Raw genomic sequence first — 13,949 nt, forward strand, 5'->3', positions numbered from 1 at the left:
AGCTTCACGACCATTCCGTGTGCTCTCTTCTCGCTCTTATTTGCGTATGTTAGCCACCATATATGCTTAGTCGCTGCTGCAACCTCACCACTTTACTCCTTCCTTACCCATTAAGCTTTTCTAGTCTTGATACCCATGGTAATGGGATTGCTGAGTCCTCGTGGCTCACAGATTACTACAACAACAGTTGCAGGTACAGGTTTGGCAATGATCATGATGCGAGAGCGATGTTCGCTTGTTTTGGAGTTCTTCTTCTGCTTCTTCTTCGATCAGGGGATAGGTTCCAGGTCGGCAGCCTGGGCTAGCAGGGTGGATGTCGTTTGAGTTTCTGTTTGTGTTTCATCCGTAGTCGGATGATGCTCTTATGTTTTGTGATGTTGTATTCGTGTGGCATTGTATGCCTCTTGTATGTATCCCCATCTATTATGTAATGTTGATGTAATGATATCCACCTTGTAAAAGCATTTCAATATGCGGTTCTATCCTTGGTGGGACCTTCGAGTCTCTTTAGGATAGTATCGCATATTGGGCGTGACAGTCGGCCTGTCCGATCACTTTTGATCGCAGGGATCATCCGACTAGTATCTGGCACGGAGGATCGGCTGCCTTGGTGCTCGACCCAATAATTGACGGATACCATCTCACCCGAGTCCTTATGGACGGCGACAGTAGTCTTAATCTAATATATCCGGACACTATCTGCAAAATGGGGATAGACCCATCAAGAATCAGCCAAAGTAATACTACCTTTAAAGGAGTAATACCAGGCGTAGAGGCCCGTTGCACAGGCTCTCTAGTACTAGAGGTTGTATTTGGTTCTCCCGACAACTTCAGAAGTGAAGAATTAATCTTCGACATCGCTCCATTCCGAAGCGGCTATCACGCACTACTCGGAAGAACGGCATTCGCTCGTTTTAATGCAATACCGCACTACGCTTATCTTAAAATTAAGATGCCTGGTCCACATGCGTCATCACAGTTAGCGGAAATACAGAGCGTTCCCTACTCACGGAAGAATATGTGGCGGCTCTAGCAGCCGAACACTGAAAGGCCTCTCCAACCAGAATAAATGATCGGTCGTCAAGACCACGGACACGGTTAGACGAGTCCGGCGCACCACCAGTTGTAATAGCCCAGATAAACCTGAGCTTGGGTCGGATATACCCCCATAGGTGGTGCTAGGGGCTGCCCGCATGTAAAAAAGCCCATAGTTCGGCTTGACCCCATTAATACAATAACATATTGCATTTTTAGAATAACCAACTTTTCGCACGAAGTCTTTCACCTGGGTGTTTCCTTTTTACAGATGATCATCGTGATACACCCTTCCAGGATACGGCAAAACAGAGAAAAAGGCGCAGACGTGCAGCAGGGCCCCGCTCAAAGGTTTCTTTTTAGATTAAGACTCTGTGTAAACCTTTTTAATGTCTCTTGTGGCTTCATACCCTCCAAACACTTAACACAACCGGGAGGGATACTGGCGTTATTGGCATTTCGTCATGCCAGACTAATGTATGTACCTGGAAACTCAGGGCTCATTATCGAGGGTGTTACTCATCCCAGTATATGTTGTAAAGTCTAAACACCTTAGGGAGTGTTCGGCGTCGCGAGTTTGGTCTTATATGCATCATCTCCGAATCATGTCTTTGGTCAATAGTTGGGTTTGCCCGGCTCCCGTGTTTTGCTACCTTACATTCCGCTCTATCGGCAAATGTAGCACCGGGAGAACTACTGCGATTGTACCATGGTTCATCTGGATGAGCACCTCAGTAGAGAAAGCCGAAAACTGACTGTCATGATATAGTGTGAGACTGGTCAACCACTCAATGACTCAGCGGAATCTTCGCAATTCCTCTGCATAATGAAGGACCGGTTTCCCAGTCATGTACGTACGTGCACCGTATTTGGAAGGACGCGGAAGTACCAGGGGCTATATAGTAGCCCCACCATCAAACTCCTATGGCTAAGTGAAAGTGTTAAAGCTATATAGTCTGATTGCCAGGTTCGACGCGCTAGCACCTCCTCAATGGACCAAGACGTTGGATCAAGTGTGATTACGCGCTTTTCGAACACCCCCGCATTATATGCCTGGGGGATGAAGCCAATGACAAACTTTCAAGTTATATATATACATAAACGGCCGCACAAGAGGCACTATAATACTTTCGGGCAAAAGTATAAACACAGCCTTTATAATCAAAATAGCATTGTTTTACAATCCAGATACATGTCACTCGAACATGGTACTCTTCGAGCACTGAGCCTCTATTAAAAGGGCGCCTTCTAGGACTTCTTCAAAATAGTGACCTCCATCCCTGTCCAATATGTTTTAACACGGGCAAGAGCCATCCGCGCACCCTCTATGCACGCCGACCTCTTCACAACATCGATATGCGACACAACACCAAGGAATTGTTGCACTAAACCAAAATAACTGTCCGGCCTTGGTCCCTTCGGACAAAGATGATCCATGGCAGACCTCATAGCAAGCCCGGACAACCTATGGAGCTTGGCCCATGCGGCCATGTTTTCGTTCAATGGCAGCGGACGCGTCGGGGCACTGAACTGCGACCAGAACAACCTTTCCGCCTCATGATCTTTCTGATCTGTGAATAACTCAGTCGCATCAGCAGCACTCTTTGCCAAGTCCGCATACGCGTCCACAACACTCCATAACTGATCCAGAGGGGCATACTTCGGATCTCCGAACTTCATCCGCAGCAAAAAGGGCCTCCCAGCCGTGATATCTCCGGCTTCAAGAAGCTCCTCCCTTATCCCTCTAGTTTCAGAGCGAGTTTCCTTGGCTGCTTCCAAGGCCTTCTTCAGGTAAGCCGCTTTCGCTTGACTTTCCTTTTCAAGGAGCTCATATCGGTCGGCGGCATCTTTCAGCTCAACATCCATCTCAGCTATTTTTTCTTTGCTCTGGCAATGAGCAGCATGTTCGGCTCTTGACTCTTCGGCCGCCTTTAGGGCCGCCGCATCACTTATCCTGGCTTGTTCCTTAGCTCGGGCAAGTTCCGCCCGAAGGGCCTCCACGGTAGCAGCTCCATCTACAGTCACAACATGTTATAGATACAAGCATAATGCTCCTCTTAATATTTGCTGACTACCTGAAAATACATACTGTCGGATATCGGGTTCCGGCAAAACCGTTAAGGTTCGAACTCTGGGGTGCGCGCAAAGATCTTTCCCCTACCGATCCTCGTCCAAATGCCCTGCTGAGAATCTGAGCTAGCCGATGAACAACACAAGGAACACAAGATTTATACTAGTTCTGGCCACCGTTGTGGTGTAATACCCTACTCCAGTGTGTGGTGTGGTGGATTGCCTCTAGGGCTGATGATGAATAGTACAGAGGAATAACAGCCTCACGAGAGGTGTTCTTGTGGTGGTCGTCTTCTTGAGAAGAACTCTCTAAGCTCTAGATGATGTGAAGACTCCATGCCCTCTACTGTGGTGGCTATCTCTATATATAGAGGCCATGGTCCTCTTCTCAAACATTGAGCGGGAAGGGAGCCAACAACGTCCATTTTGAAGGGGAACATCTAGTACAAGTTATCCTGACTAAAGTTGGTCTTCGGCTACCAAAGGCACTCGCGATGACGCGGTCTTGGGCTCCACGGTGACCTCCATCCCGCCGCTCTGCTGGCCTTGGTCTCGTTGCACCGAAATGGTAACCTTTGCATGATGCCTCGGTAATCTGTGCCTGCGCTTGCCCCCTTTGCACCGAAGAGGAAACAAGGACATTGTGCAGTCCGGCGCCCGCTTGGCGCCTGCCTGGTCTCGATCATCATGGCTTGCGTCACGAGCACCTCACGAGGTACCCCTGCCTTGATCTCTCCGCCTCCTCACGAGCCTGCCTGGTGAGGCCGCTCCTGAGGAAGCCTTGCGTCGTCCGCCCCATACTGGGCCACCACTTGAGCCACGCCGCAGGCCGCAGGCAGGCAAGTCTGGGGACCCCCTTTCCCAGAACGCCGACAGTAGCCCCCAGGCCCAAGGCGCGCTCGGACTTGGCTTAGCGACAAAGCGAGAGGGCAAGTGCGGAGCGCCGCGGGCCCCACCAGCCTGCAGCCTTGGTCGTTGCGTGGTGGTTGATTGGACGTGGGCGTCTCTGCTTCCCACGCTGCCTCGGCAACTTCCCGACTGACAAAAGGCTGGCTCAGGTTAGGCTTACCTTTCATTGCTCTCATTCGCCTTGCCTCAGATCCCCTTTCTTGCTCTTTGCCCTCCTGCTTCCGAAATCTCCAGATCCGCTTCTCCCTTTCTCCTCCAGCGAGCAATGGCGCCCCACAAGGCCGCAACCGGGGCTCCATCAGCTTGGTACTCGCCGGCACTGGATCCCCCCAACATGACGGAGAAGAATCTCGCCCTCACACGCCTGATGACGTTGGTGCAAGGCAGCGAGATGGGGGAGACTGCGCTCCGGCCCGGATCCGCCCTGCTGGAGGAGAAGGGGAACACCTTCTATCCCTTCTTCATGAGCGTCGTCATCGCTGGCCTGGTGCCTCCCTTCTCCGAGTTCTTCTATGTTGTCCTCCGCCATTATAAGCTGCATGCTCTGCATCTCCATCCTAACTCTGTTCTCCTCCTATCGATCTTCGCCTACTACTGCGAGGTGCACGTCAGGGTGATGCCCTCCGTGCCCTTTCTATGCCACTTCTTCTTCCTCCGAGTCACTGGCCCCAATACCTCAGTGTGCGCAAGCTTTGTTGCGTACTCCAAAGACAACGCAATCTCGAAGGCCGGGAAGAGGGCCGACGGCTTCCGGAGCAAGTGGGTCATGTTGGATGCCGGATGCATCAACTCCCGGCTTGCGCTGCCCATAGGGCTGCCCCAGACTGTCGAGGCATGGTCTCGTATGAAGCTCGACGACCGGCGGATGAAGCTAGTGCTGGAGAAGATGAACGCTGACCTGAGGCCGAGCAACATGAAGGCGGCAAAGCTGACCGGGGCCACGCTCCTAAGGGAGTTCTTGGCGCATCGGGTGGCTCCACTTCAGGCACACTCGCACCCATTGTGGAGGCTCGAGGATGTGGACGTCGTCCTTCGCCTGAACTCGGAGGCCCTGGCTGACAAAGATCTGACCGCAGCTCTCCGCTTCCTGGTCGAGGCGCTTGAGGAGGTCGTGAACGGCATCGACCCCATGGCCGAGGTTGAAGCTCGCATCCTTTCCTCCGCGCACTGACGTGGATCCTTAGCCATGTCTATCTTCGCAACCCCGACGCCAACCTTGATGACCTGCTAGAGCCTGTGGACGCCGAGCGCTCCGTTGCTGCTGCTAAGGTCGTGAAGGGTCGGGCGGAGGCCTTGCTAGCGAAGTTCCACGCCTTCGCCACTGCGCCCAAGCGAGGTGCTGCTGGTACCGCGGCCCCGGGAGGTGGAGCTGACAAGCGCAAGTCCACCACGAAGGTGGGGCTCCCGGCGAATGACGATGCTGCTCAAGGGTGATCTCCTCGCGGCTCCTTTCCTGTTTTAACTCCTTCAACATGCATCATGCCTCGTGGAAGCGTTTCAACTTGTGTTTGGTATTGTGAGGACAATTTATGGTTTGTAATATTTGCTTCTGAATTTGCGAGATTTTCCGGTTTCCTTCCTATTTGCTTTGTGTTCTACGTCGGCAGGGCCCGGCCCCGCGCATACCTCAGCCACCGTTAGCCCCGACCGGATCACCAGGACGGGACTAAGGAGTGAGGGGCTACATGGAAAGTTAGGCTCCTGAGTCGCGATGCTCAGGAGTCCCCCTTGACGCGTAAACAGTAAATAGGGAGGGGTGTAGGAGTAGATCTGTCGCTCTACGTCGGAAGGGCCCGGCCCCGCGCATACCTCAACTGCCGTTAGCCTTTCGGAACTAAGGAGTGAGGGGCTACGTGACCAGTTAGGATCCTGTGTCGCGATGCTCAGGAGTCCCCCTTGACGCTCAAATGGTCTTCATACCTTGGGTCCGCTCGGGGAGGGGCGCACGGCGACCAGGTCCGAGGGACCTGGCTGGGTGGCGTGTGCTCGGGCATGACCCGGGCGTAGCCCCCGTGTCCAGCCCCCTTGCGCGGTGCTCTCGAGGGGAGGCATTGCGATGAGGCCAGACACTGAGCTCTAGGCTCCCTGAGGTTGATACAGTCGTGGGCTGCCCTCAGTTGTTTATCACCAGCGTGGAGCATAGCGCTTACGTATGTGTACGGGCATAGCCGCTCCTCGGTAGTGCCGTCAACTAGCGCAGAGCATGGTGCTTCCACTGGTACGTGGGAGGGGGGCCCTCCGGGAGGAGCCCCCGGGGCGTGTACAACCCCGCCCTGACACATGGCCGGCACTGTTGGGCTAGACGAGGTGTATCTGTGCACCCGTGAGCCAGTGCGGGACTTACAAGGACCTACCTCAAGGCGGCTTGCGCCTGATCTTGAGCCTTGGGCGGCTGAGGGTTCCTGCAGGGTGGTTAGATGCAAATGCTCTACGTCCTCAGGTCCCGTCCCTCGAGCAAGCTCAGCCGCCGCTGGTATAACAGGTCGCGATGCCATGTACAAGGCCAGGGGTGTGGGCTGGAGAGCCAGTAAGAGCCCCTGAGTCACGATGCTCAGGCGTCCCCCTTTTAACGTGCAAGCGGTTTGCATGAGGGAGAAAAAGGGGCCACGATGGGCGAGAGATAATAATCATAGGCAAGTTAAGCATGAAGAGCAGATCAGCTTAGATAGATGCAGGAAAGATACACGCCACTAGGCCAGGCCCGCGTGGCTTGGGGATGATGCAACCCGAGGGGCACCCCCAGCAAGGTAAACTAAAGACATAGCAAAACAGAAACATGCCGCGGGGACGAACCCACGCGACCTGGTAATGATGCAGCCCGGAGGGCACTCCCAGCTGAAATGAAACTCGAAAGATGTCACCTGATATCATTGCAGAGCGGGTGTTGGATTAGCTAACGATGCACAGTGAAGAAGCCGATCCTCACGAGACATCGGATCCCTAAGCCTCGGGAGGATCTGGGGGTCTGGGCGGCTCCTCATGGTCCATCTCCATCTCTGCCAGGAATGCGTGGTGCCTGACCTCCTGAGCTTGCAGAATACTCCTCACTAGATGCTGGTGAGCAGCAGCCGTGTTCGGTAGGCCGAACGGCATGAAAACGTAGCTATGCGGTGGACCCTCGCAACGCCCTACGTGCGAAGGCTAGAAACGCTCCTGAGATGCAACTCGGTTGAGACCTAGGTAGTCGATGCAGACGCACAACCCGCCATCCTCGCCTGGATGGTGGGTTCCGCCGGGCAAGCGGCGATTGCCGTGCATGACTCTCGATTCCTGCAGCTCCTGAGTGACCTTGGTGATGAACTTATGAGGGTTGGGCCCTCCTTGCCTCATGCCTTCCTGAGGGAAACGTGCCGCGAAGCACTCCTCCAAGTGGTGGCCGAGCGCCTCCCTCGTGATCTTGGCAAATTCTGAGGCCCTCCAGGAGAGAGCCCCAAGCCTTGCCCGAGGAGGGCGCCGGGCGCGCCTTGCGAAGCAATGGAGGGAGGCGCCCCTTGCATGGGCGCAGATCCTGACGCGGCACCTCCGGAGACGCCTACCTCCTGAGGCCTCGAGCTAGGTGATGTCTTCTTCTTCTTGGGGACTGCCTCGGGAAGGTTCCCGCTCTTGCTGTCTGGGTCCTCAACTGATGCGGCTTGGAAGGCACGCTCGAGGGAGCACACCGCATCCTTCTCTTCGCAGGGCACTGTGATGACTCCGCCACTTCCTAGCATCTTGAGGACATTGTATCCATGGTGAGTCACTGTCATGAACTTGGCTAGGGTTGGATACCCGAGGATGGCATTGTATGGCAGGCGAACGGGGGCAACGTCGAAGTCAATGAGCTCGGTACGGTAGTTCTTGTACTGTCCAAAGGTGACAAGGAGGCGGACCTGCCCTATTGGGGTGGTGGAACCATCAGTGACTCCTGAGAAAGCCTTGGTCGGCTGAAGCTGGTCATATGGCACTTGGAGATTGTTGAACATCTCGACGGACAGAATGTTGAGTCCTGCGCCGCCATCGATGAGGGTCCTGGTAACTTGCACATTGCTGATGACTAGGGAACAAAGCATTGGGAGGACCCCGGCTGTGGCCACACACTTGAGCTGATCCGCTGAGTTGAACGTGATGGCGCACGTGGACCACTTGAGAGGGCGCGTGGCCTCAAGCTTGGGAAGGACTGCATTCACCTCGTGAGCAAACTGCTTGAAGATGCGCTAAGAGGCTGGGGCCTGGGCACCGCCCAAGATGCAAGCGATAGCGCGCGGCTCCTGGAAGGCCCCAGCCACCTCGTCCTAATGATGGTCGTCATTCCTTCTTGGCGGCGGTGGCAGAAGAGGAAGGCCTGCATTGCCCTGCGGGCGATCCTCGCGAGGCTGATCCCTCCAAGCCCCCTGGCGAGGCTGGTCCTGCCAGCCGTCCTCGCGAGGCCGGTCACGCCACCTTTCGCGAGGGCCTCGGTCGTCCCATCGTCCTCCACCTCTTCCTCCGCCTCGGCCATAGCCACGGTCGTTGCACTCAGGTCGTGGTACACGCAGTACTGGCTTCCCTTGGACGACTCCGTCTGGTCCCCGCCATGCTTCGTGTCTGGCTCTACTGCGAGCACGGCTGCTCCTTTGCGCTTCACATCCTTGGCCTTGGCTTTCTTCTCTTCTGGGTCAGCAGCTGGGTGCTCGAGAAGGGAGAGGCGCCCCTCCTTAGCCCTTGCTCACTTGGTCGCCAGGTTGAACAGCTCCAGAGATGTGCACAGGTCCTCATGGATAGCTAGCTCCTCCTCCATCTTGATGTCGCGGACGCCATCGGAGAATGCTGAGATGATGGCCTCCTCAGTCACCTTGGGAATCTTGAGGCGAGCGCTGTTGAAGCGCTGGATGCACTTCTGTAGGGTCTCTCCAGGCTGCTGCTTGATGCGGCGTAGGTCACCCACGACTGGGGGACGGTCGTGAGTTCCCTGGAAGTTGGCGATGAAGCGGGTGTGCATTTCGTCCAAGGAGGAGATCGTGCTGGGAGGCAGGTTCAGGAGCCAGGTGTGGGCACCATCTTTGGGCGCCATGGGAAACCAATTCGCCATGACCTTCTCGTCTCTGTTGGCCACTTCGATGCCCAGCTCGTAAAGCTGTAGGAACTCCGTGGGGTCGGCAGTGTCATCGTACCGAGGAGGCAGATCCGGCTTGAACTTGCCAGGCCAGGCGACACTGCGTAGCTCGGTGGTGAAGGCGCGGCAGCCTGCGGTGGCCACCGGAGCCCTTTGCTGATGCGGGGCTTGCTCCTGGGGATTCCTGTGCGCTGCCGCCAGAGGCAGCGCGGGGTCTTGACGTGCTGGCGCAAGGATGCGGCCAAGGCGTGCTGGTGCAGGGAGCACGCGAGCACCTTCTTGGGGACAAGGGATTTCTTGGCAGCTCCTTTCTTGTCGCGCGAGCGCCTGACGTGGTGGGCCTTGTCCAGGGGCTGCGCGCCTTGGAGCCAGGGCGCCTTCTTGGGGAGGAAGTGGCGGAGGCACCTCCTGAGCTGCATCACCCACGTAGGACGGAGGGCGAGGCAGCGAGAGGGATGACGCAAGAGAGCCTCCTGCGGAGCTGACGAGCTCGGTGACGCGAGCAAGCCACTCCTCGTAGAGGACGTCGACGGGGCAGTAGTGCAAGAGCTCGCATGCCAGGAGCAACGCGGCATGTGCTTCCATGGGAGCGCGACGGGCGTGCGACGACGAACCAGCTGGACTCAGCGATGGAGTGGCGGTATGGCCTTCCCGTCGCACCGAGGGATGCAGCGATGATGCCTGCTACTCGTTCCCCGCCGGTCCGGTGGCGGCGTGGGCGGCAGGCGACGGAGAACGACGGGGAGTCCCACCGACGGGAGCCGTCTGGGCGACGTGGGTGGCGAGAGCAGCCCGATGCTCGGCAAGAGCCTGGTGAGCGTCAGCCATGGATGCGACAAACGATCTAGCACGGAACAGCGCAAGAAAGATTCCGGTGCACCCCTACATGGCGCACCAAATGTCGGTTATCGGGTTCCGGCAAAACCCTTAAGGTTCCAACTCTGGGGTGCGCACATAGATCTTTCCCCTACCGATCCACGTCCAAACGCCTCGCTGAGAATCTAAGCTACCCGATGAACAACACAAGGGACACAAGATTTATACTAGTTCGGGCCACCGTTGTGGTGTAATACCCTACTCCAGTGTGTGGTTTGGTGGATTGCCTCTGGGGCTGATGATGAATAGTACAGAGGAAGAACAGCCTCGCGAGAGGTGTTCTTGTGGTGGTCATCTGCTTGAGAAGGATTGTCGGTGTCAAAACCGGCGGATCTCGGGTAGGGGGTCCCGAACTGTGCATCTTAGGATCAATGGTAACAGGAGGCAAGGGACACGATGTTTTACCCAGGTTCGGGCCCTCTTGATGGAGGTAAAACCCTACATCCTGCTTGATTGATATTGATGATGTGGGTATTACAAGAGTAGATCTACCACGAGATCAAGGAGGCTAAACCCTAGAAGCTAGCCTATGGTATGATTGTTGTTGTATATATCTCTATCGACTAGCCTGGCCTCGGTTTATATTATACACCAAAGGCCTAGGATAACAAGACCCCCTACCCGAGATCCGCCGGTTTTGACACTGACAAGGATTCTCTAAGCTCTAGATGATGTGAAGACTCCATCCCTCTACTGCGGTGGCTATCTCTATATATAGAGGCCCTGGTCCTCTTCCCAAACATTGAGCAGGAAGGGAGCCAACAACGGCTATTTTGAAGGGGAATGTCTAGTACAAGTTATCCTGACTAAAGTTGGTCTCCGGCTGCCAAAGGCACTGGTGATGACGCCGTTTTGGGATCCATGTTGACCTCCATCCTGCCGCTCTGCTGGCCTTGGTCTCGTTGCACCGAAATGGTAACCTTTGCCTGATGCCTCGGTACTCCACGCCTGCGTTTGCCCCCTTTGCACCAAAGAGGAAACAAGGACAGTTTGTAGTCCGGCGCTCGCCTGGTCTCGATAGTCATGGCTTGCATCACGAGCACCTCACAAGGTACCCCTGCCTTGATCTCTCCGCCTCCTCGCGAGCCTGCCTGGTGAGAACGCTCCTGAGGAAGCCTTGCGCCATCCACCCCACGAGGCTTGGCCCCTCGCGAGGGTCTTGAGCTTGAGTTGTTGAAGATGGGATGTACTGGGCCACCACTTGAGCCACGCCACAGGCCGCAGGCAGGAAAGTCTGGGGACCCCCATTCCCAGAACGCTCACACATACCCTGTGCATCGTCAAGCCTCTTGTTCACAAGGACGATGTCGGCATCCTCAACATCAAGCTGCCGCTTCAGCTCGGCAAAATCAGCAGTCCGGCCAGCTGTCGGACCCTCAGCCGCCTGCACATGAAAGCACCACAATAATTACCTGGGACTCTGACCCTCTGTTTGCTGCCTTTGCACGGAAACTAGAGTCTCAGGGGCTACTATCTATATAGATCACACCTAGCGTGTGCGGTACCGTCAAAAATACATATATTATTTTGCATACCTCAAAGCCTCTTAGCAGGCTTGTAAAAGCTTCATTCAACCCGCTTTTGGCAGATGAAATCCTCTCAAACACCATGCCCATTAAGGTATGATGCGCCTCTGAAATAGCCGCTTGCTCCAGAAGACCCATCAGTGTGTCCGGTTGTGCACCGGACAGTCCCGAACTCTTTTTGTTGGTCTCCTTTGGAGCCGAATACTCCGGACTTCGGGCGGCCAAAGAATTAACTTCTGGCCTTTGCGGATCAGGAGAAATCTTCCGTGACAACACCTCAGGGTCGTCCGCCCCATGAGGTGGGGAGGTAGGAGGAGATGTTTTGCTCTCCATCATCTCCGGAAGAAGATCCACCGAAGACAAATTCTGTCGAGAAGGGCTACGAGCCGGACTGCAAGATATGTGTTTCGGTTATTGTTCTCAGACATAAAAACAAGATATATTTACCAAAGTACTTTTGGTTCACTTACAGCTCAGTTGAGGTCTGGCCCCCTTGCGGGCGCTGTGCGGAAAGGATGCCTCCGGGGCAGGGCCCCCTGGCGAAGGTTTCTTCCCTCGTTTGAAGACCTTTGTTTCCAAGTCTTCAAAGGCGGCACTTTTCTTTCCTTGGGGAGAGGGGATTTTGGATTCACCTTCCCGATTATTCTCCTTCGCGGAGGCACTTACTCCCCCGGTTTGGATGTGTAAGGTATGAAGCCCGCCTTTGGCTTCTCTATTCCTCCCTTCATCTTCTCCTGCAGGCACCTGATAGGGTCCACGCTCAAGCATCCTGGTTAGTAAAGGATCCGGCGAGACTTCGGGAAGGGGGGATGAACACCTGATCCTATCCGCCTTTCTTATCCAGTCCTGGCAGAGAGCAATTTTTCAGAATGATGTTGTGACAAATAAAAAGACAGCATGTTCGGTCACGGAAATACTTACTTGGGTATCTAGACGGTTGCAGTTGAGACCCGCATCCTCAGTGGTGTCCGGACACTTTATTCGTGATCCGAAGAACAATCCATACATCTCTTGGAGGGTCAAGCCAAAGAATTGTTGTACAGTTTGTAGTCCTTCCGGGTTGAACTCCCACATACGGAGAGATCGACCTTGGCATGGCAGAACCAGACGAACTAGCATAACTAGCATTACCTTGATGAGACTGACGTCCCTCTTGAGGAGATCTCGAATGTGGCTTTGCAATGTCAGCACGTCATTAACTGGACCCCAGTCCAGCCCCTTGTTGACCCATGACGCTAGTTGGGGCGGAGGGCCCGAGCGGAAGGCGGGGGCGGCCGCCCGCTTTGTACCTCGGGGAGCTGTGATGTAAAACCACTCTCATTGCCATGAATCGGACACCTCCGGAAAGGAACCCTTTGGCCATGGGGCATCGGCGCCTTTGCTTATTGTGGCACCTCCGCACTCTGCGTGTCGCCCATCGATCGTATTTGGCTTCACATTGAAGGTCTTGAGCCATAAGCCGAAGTGTGGGGTGATGCGGAGGAAGGCCTCACACACGATGTTAAACGACGAGATGTGAAGGATGGAATCTGGAGCTAGATCATGGAAATCTAGCCCGTAATAGAACATGAGCCCTCTCACAAAGGGATGAAGACTAAAACCTAGCCCTCAGAAGAAGTGGGAAACAAATATGACACTCTCGTTGGGTTTGGGAGTGGGGATGACCTGCCCTTGAGCAGGGAGCTTGTGCGGGATTTCGGCGGTAAGATACCTGGCCTCCCTAAGCTTCTTGATGTCCTCCTCTGTGACAGAGGAAGCCATCCACCGGCCTTGAAGGTTGGATCCGGACATGGTTGAAGGTCCGAAGCGCTTAGCCTGAGCCTTGGGTGTTGGAACTTGAGGTGGGGGAAGGGAAGGATCGAGCGTGGGAAGAAAAGGATAGGCCTTGGCCCCTTTATAAAGAGGGCGAATATCAAGCGTCCCCCACGTGGCCGTTTAGAACCTGCCTAAAATCGAGGAGTCATACTAACAAGCACGGTTGGGTTACCCACACCCGTATTGATGAGAATCCCGTGATAGGGGGAACATGATCTCTGCTTTGACAAGACGTGCCAATAAATCTGCCTCGCGACACGTGCAGTGGTAGGCTGGTTGGAAAAACGGTTCGAATAATGACAGGGCCGTGGCATGATGTCATGCTGTGAAAAGTGGTCAGTAGATTAGATTTTTGGAATATTGTGCTCTCTACGATGGTATGTGGAATTTGTTTTGCAGAGCTGGACACGGTCCTCATGTTCAAAATCTTCTATGGAGTATTCTGAGAAGGAACCCGCCTTGCAATGCCGAAGACAATCTGCGCGCCGGACTCATCGTCATTGAAGCCTGGTTCAAGGGCTACTGAGGGAGTCCTGGATTAGGGGGTCCTCGGACAGCCGGACTATATACTTTGGTCAGATTGTTGAACTATGAAGATACAAGATTGAAGACTTCGTCCTGTGTCCGGGTGGGACTCTCCTTTGCAT

The sequence above is a fragment of the Triticum aestivum genome, chromosome 4A (genome assembly GCF_018294505.1).
Source record: "Triticum aestivum cultivar Chinese Spring chromosome 4A, IWGSC CS RefSeq v2.1, whole genome shotgun sequence".
Taxonomy (NCBI): domain Eukaryota; kingdom Viridiplantae; phylum Streptophyta; class Magnoliopsida; order Poales; family Poaceae; genus Triticum; species Triticum aestivum.